Source organism: Echinops telfairi, unplaced genomic scaffold (assembly GCF_000313985.2).
Source record: "Echinops telfairi isolate 266 unplaced genomic scaffold, ASM31398v2 ScPeMD7_7457;HRSCAF=8495, whole genome shotgun sequence".
NCBI classification, from domain to species: Eukaryota; Metazoa; Chordata; class Mammalia; order Afrosoricida; family Tenrecidae; genus Echinops; species Echinops telfairi.
In genome coordinates, this window is record NW_022111357.1 from 24,662,344 (window position 1) to 24,672,327 (window position 9,984).

A 9,984-nucleotide genomic window follows, 5' to 3' on the forward strand; every position below is an offset into this window, starting at 1 on the left:
TAGCAACTATTGTGAGGCTAGTGTCAGACGCCATAGCAACTATTGTGAGGCTAGTGTCAGACGCCATAGCAACTATTGTGAGGCTAGTGTCAGACCGGGCAGGATTTTGTCCTGCTGTGTACAGGGTCATCGGGAGTTGGGAGCTGATGGACAGTACCTAACAACAACAACAATTACATTCATTGCATTGTACAACCCATACCAACCATCACTGCAATAGTCTGTGTGGGTGAAGTCCCCTGGACTTCAATGCAGTGTAGACATTGACATGGATCGTTCTTCTCCTTATGGGATCACTGCTCTTGTCTCCTTCACTGGCTTCTTCTAATGTCCTAAAACTTGGTCTTGGACCTTGTGCTCTTCGTCTAAACTTGTTCCTCCTAAGGGCTCCACCACCTTTACAGCTTCCAGCAGCCTTTCTATTCAGCTGGTTAGAAAGGCCCTTCTAGTTCCATCTATCCAGGTAGCATTCCAGGCTAGCATCTCTGTTCAAGGGAGCCGTGACAGTGTCATCGGGCTCACAGCGCTGGGCCATGAGCAGTTGGAAACCACTAGCCGCTCCGCGGGAGAAAGACCGGCTTTCTACTCCTGTAAACTGTTATAGTCTTGTAGCTCCACAGGTGTGTGGGGGGTGGGGAGCGTTGCTATGAGGCAGCATGGACTCGAGGGCAGTGATTTTGGTTTATCTCTGTTAAGACTTCCTCTTTTATAGAGGTGGTGTTAGCTGCCTCGTGCACAGTGGAACAAAACACTGCCCAGCCCTGTGCCATCTCCCCTGTAGACCCGATGGTTGTGCTTCATTGGTTAATTTTCAGGAGTGGATCGAAGTCTTCCTTCCTAGTTTGTCTTAGTCTAGAAGCTTCACTGACACCTGGTTAGCATCATGGCAACGCAGCAGCCTTCACCGACAAATGAGTAGTGGCTGTTAATGAGGTGCATCTGCCAGGAATCGAACCTGGGGCGCCTAGATGGAAGCCCGGATTCTACCATGAGATGAGTCATCTCTGCTCTCACCCAGTCCATGGAGCATTCTTCGTGGTGTTTTTTGCCTTTTCAATTAAAAATTTTTAAAACTCGCACATTACTACTTATTTATTTAAAAAGTTAAAAAGCTGGCTTATTGAAGGATTATAATCATTAAAAAAAAAAAATCTCTGCTCTGGCCTTCCGATCTCAATTTTCTTTCCCAAAGACATCTTTATGTAGTAAGTGATCTTTTGGTATTTACTTCCCTGTTTCTAAATAACACTTGTGATTCAGATTCTTCTGTTTTAAAAGCATTAGCCGTTGGCTCATTTCTGTGGGAGAAGGGGGAGAAGAAATTTAGTTAGAACATTTGATGCCGTTGCGCCAGTGTCCAGGTTGCATTGGACTGCGAACCGCAAGACCGCAAATTCACAAGACCACAGGTTTGGAATACGAGCCACTCCGTGGGAGAAAGATGGAGCTTTCTATTCCCATGAAGATTTATAGTCTTGGAAACTGACCAGGGCAGTTCTACTGTCTGTAGGGTAACTTTGAGTTGGAATCAACTCAATGGCAGTGAGTTTTGAGTTTATGGACATTGTTAAAAGCTGAACCTTAAAGGGTATTATAGTTCCATTTCTCTGACTGGCAACCTTTTGCTTTTCTAGATGCCAGTGATTGCCCCATTAAAAAAAATACTTTCTTAAACCAAACAAACTTACTGCCATTGAGTTGATGCTGACTCATAGCGACCCCATAGGATAGGGTAGACCTGCCCCTGTGCATTTCTGAGACTGTAACTTTACGGGAGTAGAAATCTCTGTCTTTCTCCCAAAAAGTCCTTGTTTCTGTTGTTAGGTGCCGTAGGAGTTGGTTCAGACCCATAGCAACCCTGTGCACAATAATACAAAACACTGCATGGTCCTGCACCGTCCTCACAATGGTTCCTACGCCTGAGCCCGCTGATGCAGCCACTGTGTCCGTCCGTCTCCTGGAGGGCCTTCCTCTTTTTTGCCACCCTTCCACTTTACCAAACACGATGTCCTTCTCCAGGGACTGGGCTCTTCTGAAAATATGCCCAAAGTATATAAGATGAAGTCTTGCCATCCTTGTCTCTAAGGACAACTTTGGTCTTACTTCTTCCAATACAGATTGGTTTTATCCTTTTATCAGTCTATGATACTTTTAATATTCTTCTCCAGCATCACAATTCAAAGGAATCAATTCTTCTATGGTCTACCATATTCAATGTCCAACTTTCGCATGCATATGATGCAATGGAGAATGCCAAGGCTTGGGTTAGGCATACCTTAGTCCTCAGAGTAACGTCCTTGCTCTTTAAGACTCTAAGTAGGTCTTGCGCAACAGATTTAATGCTTTATGTCTTTTGATCTCTTGACTGCTGTTCCATGAGCATTGACTGTGGATCCAAGTAAGACAAAATCCTCGACAACTTCAACCTTTTCTCTATTTGTCATGATACCTATTGGTCCAGTTGTGAGGATTGTGTTCTTCCTTCCATTGAATTGTAATCTATGGGCTGCAATCCTTGATCTTCATCAGCTAATGCTTCAAGTCCTCCTCACTTCTTGATAGAAGGTTGTGTCGTCTGCATACTGCAGGTTGTTAATAAGCCTTTCCTCAAATCTTCATGCCACACTCTTCATATAATCCAGCTTCTCTGATGATTTGCTCAGCATCCAGATTGAATAAGGTGAGAGGATACAACTGTGGCACACACCTTTCTGATGATGCAGTATTCCCTCGTTCTGTTTGCGCAGCTGTCTCTTGATCCTTGTACAAGTTCTGAATGAGCACATGAAGTGTTCTGGAATTCCCATTCTTCTTAAGGTTATCCATAGTCGAACGCCTTTGCACAGTCAATGAAACACAAGTAAACATATTTCTGGTATTCTCTGCTTTGAGCCAGGATTCATCTGGCATCAGTAATGACATCCCTTGTTCCACATCCTCTTCTGAATGTGGCCAGAACTTGTGGCAGCTCCTTGTCAACATACTGCCACAACCGTTGTTGGATGATCTTAAGAAAAAATTCACTCGCACGCAATGTCAACATTGTTTATAGTTTGAGTATTCTTGGGAATCGGCACAAATGTGAATCTCTTCCACTCAGTTGGCCAGGTAGCTGTCTTCCAAATTTCCTGGCATAGACGAGTGTTTCCAGTGCTTCTTCGACTTTCTGGAACATTTCAATGGGCATTCAGAGAGTTCCTGGAGCCTTGTTTTTGCCTAATGCATTCAGTGTAGTTTGAACTTTTCCTTCAGCACCATTTGTTCTTGCCTATATGATACCTCCTGAAATGGTAGCCTGTCGACTAGTACTTTTTGGTATAGTGTCTATGTATTCTTGCTATCTTCTTTTTGTGCTTTCTGCAGCATTCAATGTTTTGCCTATAGAATCTTTTAAAATTGCGTCTGGAGGCTTGAATTCTTTCTTTGAGTTCTTTCAACTTCAGATATGCTGAACATGTTCTTCTCTTTTGGTTTTCTAATTCTAGGTCCTTGCCCACTTTCTTATAATATTTGTCTTTGTCTTCTTGAGCTGCCCTTAGACAATGTCTGCTCAGCTCCTTGACTTCATCCCGTCTTCCATTTGCTTTAGTTACTCTACAATTAAGAGCAAGTTTCAGTCTCTTCTGACAGCCACTTTGATCTTTTTGTACTTTCTTTTCTTTTTAATGACCTTTTGCTTTATTCATGAGTGGTGGTCTTGATGTTCCCCACTCCCCATCCCTACCCCCAGTTAATCAGGTCTTCTGTCGTTAGTGTTCAATGTGTAGAATCTATTCGTGAATTGTTATCAAAATTCAGGTGGGATAGACTCAAGGTCGTATTTTGACTCTTGTAGACTTGTTTTCATTTTCTTCAGCTTTACGCAGAACTTACTCATGAGCAATTGCTGTCCTGTCCCATAGTCGGCTCCTGGTCTGATTTGATTTCTGTGTATTTCATCTGGGGAAGTCCTTGTGTATAGTCACCCTTACTGTTGTTGAAAAAAAGGTATTTGCTATGAACAAGTCATTGGTTTTGCAAAATTCTATCAGGTGACCTTCAGTTTTATTTCTTTCAGCAAGTCTATATTTTCCAAGGACGGTTCCTTCCTCTCTGTTTTTAACTTTTGCATTTCAGTCACCAGTAACTATCAATGCATCATGATTGCATGTTTGATCAATTTCTGACTGCACTCATTGGTAGAACTTTTCAATTTCTTCATCACTATCTTTTGTGGTTGGTGCATAAAGTTGAATAGTTGTATTGACTGGATTTCCTTGAAGGCTGATAGATGTGATCCCATCACAGGTTGTGTTGTGTTTGCTGATGGATTTAGCAAGATCCTTTCTGACCATGTGTGCCAGGCTATTCCTCTTGATTGTGTTATTCCAGATATAGTCAGTCATATGACTTTCTGATTCAGAATGGGCAATACCAGATCAAGTCAGCTCACTGATGCCTGAGACATTGCTCTTCATGCATTCAGTTTCATTTTTGACCAATGTGCCTAAGTTCATACTTCGCACATTCCAAGTTCCAATCATCAGAAATTTCTTGCAGCTGTTCCTCTTTACCCTGAGTTGTGCCCTGTCAGCAAATGAAGACCCAGAAGGCTTCACTCCCACAGACTTTACCTGGCGCACTTCACCGTGGTCGACTCCCCTCCAAGAAATCAGCTCCTCTTCAGTTTCATTTTGAGTTTCCTTGGACCTCAGGGGCTCATCTTCTTCAACAATGTTCTGCTTCCTTTGTTTAGGCTTTCAGTTTTTGGCAATGCTTCGAAGCTGTGCATAAGGTTTTCAGGAGCTTCTTCCTCCAAAGTGGGGAGCCAAGTCCGTCTTTGTTGTCTCTCCTTACTCTGCGAGCGCCGCTGACCTCTTCACTTTGGGTGACCATTTGAAATACCAGTAGCATCGCTTTTAGCATCACAGCAACACACAAGCCACCACAGTGCAACAAATTGACAGACAAATGGCGGGGAGTGGGAGGGGGAGGAGGAATCGTTATTTGTTACTAATTCATCTTTAACCCCTCCAATGGAAGTGTGCTTTGTAGGTATACTGTGTTGTTGAGTTGATTCCAACTCATGATGACCCCATGTGAGCAGAGTATAACTTCTCAGAAGGGGTTTCAGTGCTTTCAGAGGTAGATTGCCAGGGCTTTCTGGAGGTGTCTCTAAGTGAATTTGAACTGCCAACGTTTTGGCTAGTAGTTGACGGCTTACCCATCTGTACCATCCAAAGATTCCAACAGAACTATCAAACTCTCAGTTCTCTGTTTCTTGGAGTCATCCCTTTTAACATAACTTTCCTTGGCCCCAGGCTGGGCTGGTTAGTCTGCATATCAGGAGAGGTATCATCTTTGGACTTTTCTCTGCCTCTCTCCAGGGTGGGATCCTGTGCTCTGGACCCCTTGCCTTTTCTTTTCCGTGTTTTGGCAAAATGCTTCTTATTTTAGTAGCGCTGACCGATAGTTTGGCTGGGTATCGAATTATCATTCGAGATTGAATTTCCCTTGGGATTTTGAAGACACCATCCAGTGTGCTGTTGAAAAGTCAAATTACATCTGAAAACGATCCAGTGTGTATGACCTAATTCTTCCCTGTTGAAGTTTTTAGGATCGGCTTGCTGTACTCTTCAGAATGGGTCTTCACTGTGGACACTTGGCTGGCCTTGTAATCAGGAAACGAGTCTCTTCAATTTCAAGTAACTTTCTCTTGTAAATTTTCTTCATCCCACTTACTTTGTGTAATGCCTACTCCTCTCCAGAAGCCATTTTAATCGGATCCTGAACCTCTAATAGTCCAACCTTGAGCCTTTAGTTTTTCAAAACATTCTTTCCAGTTTTCCCTCTTTTTATGTGCTTTACTTTCTGGGACATTACTTCAACTCTATGCTAAAATCTTCCAACTTGCCTGTTAAGATTTTTTTCCCTATCTCCATTCATATTTTACTGTTAAACAACCATTTTCTTTCTTTCTATTTGTGTATATGTTCTTGTTTCAGGGGTGCACTATTAATTATAATGATTTCTTAGAAGCCTTGTTTAGTCCTCTGCTTTCCTCTGCTCCCTCTGAGTTCCTTCTTGATTTGTTTTTTTTTCAGTCTCTGACTCTCACGTTAGTAACTGTCCTCTCATGTCTGGGAATCATTGTTGCCCGGGCCTATCTTCCAGGCACAAAAACTGGTTGCAAGCTCTTTGTGTTTGGTGGTGGTGGTGGTTGGGGAGGTGTACTATGACAGATTTTTCACATGTAGGCCTGATTATCCAATTACATACTCAGAAATCTTGCAAGGAAGCCTTCAAATGCCCATGACTATAGGGCTTATCTTTTGGGTTAGTTAGTGTTCCCAGAGACTACGAACGACTCTTAGGAGAGCAGGTGTATGAACCATATGGCCAGCATTCTGAGAGTGGAGCTCAGGCAGACCAGGAAGTCTCAAGGGTCAGTATGCAGACTTACAGTTAATGCCGTGTCCAGGCTGGTGCCTGCCTCACCTTTAGCTGCATCCGTGTCCTCAGCTCCAGTCTCTAGGGGAGGAGTTGAGTGGGACTTTCCAAGAGAGGGCAGCCGGGAATCCCACTGCAGACTTGCAAAAAGCATTCATTTTTATTTATGACCTGTACCCTCACCTCCAGAAATTTCTGCTGCTTTGAATCCCTGGGGCTCTAAGGTTTCGTGGCATGATGTGGCTTGATTCCTGTGGGCACTCTTCACGCGTCTCCACTCTTCTGTGCCTTCTAAAGTCGCCAGTATTTTGTTAGCATTTCTCAGCTGCTGTCTTCTTTCTGGTTCTCTTTCCCCCGTCGGTTTATGCCATTATGCCCTGTCATTTCTATTCCTTTATTATCATCTCAGTGGGACTTGGGGGGAGGAAATGAAGAGTTTATCTCAGTCTGCCAAGTCTAACAAGAAGTATCTCCTCATTTGTCTTCTGCTAGTTCATAATTGTGCCGAAAAATGTATGTATCATATTGATTTGGTTACATGAACATTTGTCCTTGGGGGCATAAAATACCTCAGTGCTTATCAACCAATTGATGAATTCATGATCATTCATTCATTAAGCAACTTTTTTTCCCCTGACAAATGAGGAAATTGGACTAATTGCCTTAGTCCCTCCTATGGACAAATCTGCAAATGACCTCTTTAATGGGTTACAAAGCAAAGGTGTCGCTTTGAGGACAAAGTGTTGTGCCCGACCCCAGCCACAGTAATTTCAATCGCTTCATATGCAAGGGGAAGCTACACAGTGAATAAGGAAGATTGAAGTACCGATGCCCTTGAACCATGGTGCTGCCAAAGCACGTTGACTACACCATGGACTCCCAGAAGAACAAACAATTTGGTGTTGGAAGAAAGTCAGCCAGAATGCTCCTTGGTGGCAATGGTGGGGAGACTTGGTCTCGCTTACTTTGGACATGTAATCAGGAGACATCAGTCCCTGGAGTAGCACATCATGTTTGGTAAAAGTGGGTCAGGGACAAATAAAGAGACCTCTTCAAGATGGATAGGCCCAGTGGGCTGCAACAGTGGCTCAAAATAGCAATGCTTTTGGTGATGACCCAGAACCAGGCCGTGTTTTCTTCTGTTGCACATGGGGTTGCTATTAGTCAAACACATTCTACAGCCTCGAACACCAATTCCTATGGATGGATGTCTACCATCTTTGGAAAAATTTTATCAACTCAGCGATGAGTTCAAAGTAGACATGGTGCGGGCACACATGATAAGTCAGACATCCCCATTATCATCAGTCTCCCAGGGCCTCACCTCCTGGTGGTATGCCTGTGTGTAGCCCTCTCCCACACGGGATAGGGATACCAGTATGTTTTGTAGGTGTCACAAGTGACAGTATGTAGTTTGCAAGGCTAGAACATGAAGGGCATGGTGGCTTCAGCTTTGTTCTCTCTTAGATCACTTGCTATGGCGGAAACCACCTGTTGTGTCATGAAGATGCTCCAACAGCCCTACGGAGATGTCCACATGGCAAGGAACTGAGCCCTCCTGCTAACACCCAGTGTGTGTGTGTAAGAGAGAGAGATAGAGAGAGAGAGTAGCCTGGCTTACAACTTGCTTACAACCTCACAGGAGACCCTAAGCCCAAACCACTGTCGGTCATAAATGTTTATTGTCTCTGATGCTGAGTATTGGGGTAACTTGTCTCTCCAGAAAAGAGAATGCAAGTCTTAATCTGTTGCACAGACTCCCCAAATCCTCTATGATGGATTTTTACCCTGCTTTCCTTTGAACCCCTCTTGGCTAGATCTCTTTGCCCTAACCATGATAGCCTCCTCCCAGTTCCTCTCACCACTGAGCACCTTCAGGGCCTTTCCACATGCTGTTCCCCAGTGTCCTCATCCTTCCTGTGTTAGTCAACTAGAGAAACAAATCCAGAGACGCTCATATGTGTGTAAGAGAGAACTTAATATAAAAGAGCAATTGTAATAGCAAAAACATCCTAGCCCAGTCCAGATCAAGTCCATAAGTCCGATATGAGTGCATATGTCCTATACTAGTCCATACATTCTTTAGAATTATACAGCTTATGCAAGGATGCCCAAGACAGAAAGATCACAGGTTGGTGGGTGAAAAGTCTTGTGGATCCAATGGCAGTGAATCATCTCCAGGGTTCTGGCTGCCATCAGTGTGGCCTCATGTGGCTTGTCAACAGGTAATGGGAAGCAGAGAGTGCATTCTGTCTCCAGGGAGGAGGAAAGGAAGTCCCCAGAATCCTCACGAGAAGGCCATGCCCACAAGGAGGCATCAGGCTGTGACCTGATTGACTGGCTAGACTTCACCCCTTTCACTGTTAATATCCTCAAGTTGACAGGAGCTTATATAACTGCCAGACTTCCTTCCTCATTTCGGTTTCTAGCCTACTCATCTCTCCTCTCAACCTCAACTCACCACCACTGACTTGATTCTGACTCAGAGCGACCTTCTAGGACAGAATAGAACTGCCACTGTGGGTTTCCAAGACTGGAAATCTTTATGGAAGTAGAATGCTTCCTCTTTGTCCCAGGGAGCAGCAAGTGGATTTGAACTGCTGACCCTGTGGTTAGCAGCCCAGCAGGTAACCTGTTAGGCCACCAGGGCTCCCTTCTAGCCAATAGTTAAATGTCACCAATTTAGGGAAAGGGTTTCCTGACTTCTCTTGGTCTTTCTCCTCAAAGTATCCTGGAAAACACAGAAGTCCAGTCAATTAATGATTTGTGTGAAACTTTACTTAATGTTACTCCTAAGACTGAAAGCCCTCTAGAGGCATGGATGCATCTGTCTCATATCTATCAATCCATGCTGCACCATTGGGAACACAGTAGGTGCTAAAAGATATTTATTGAACAGTTGAAGGAATATTCCTGCCTCCTAACTCTGTTTTTGTCATCCTCCGGACAAAGAAAGCAGCTTAGAGCAACTCCCTAATTAACTGCAGGTCAGCACATTACTCTTAGAGGACATCCCATCCCCCCCACCCCCCACCCCTGCCCCGCTTTTTAATTCACTTCTGACAGTGACTCATTTTGTGACCTTGCCTTTCCTCTCTGAGAAAGGTAGATAGCAACTGGCACAATGCTGCTCTGGAAGGCTGGGAACCGTTTCATTTAGAGAAACTTTGGCAGGGTTGGCAATGCTCTTAAAATGCATTTTTCTTAATATCCAGGTGGTTGTGAGTGATTATGTAAGTGGTGAATAGAAATGCACTATGATTTACTGTTCAGTGTATCTCAGTTATAGGTGAGTGTGTGCGTGCTTATGTGTGCTATATTGCTATATACTGTGTATGCATATTTTAAGAAGGAGTCCCTGTGTTTTTTCCAGAATGATTGTGAATATCCTCGATTCTGCTGGAATTTGTAACTACAATTGCCTGCCTTTGCTTGAATTTCTATTCATTTCTATCTCATTTTTTTCACTTTTATTTTTATTTATTTATTAATCATTTTATTAGGGGCTCATACAGCTCTTATCACAATCCATACATACATCAATTGTGTAAAGCA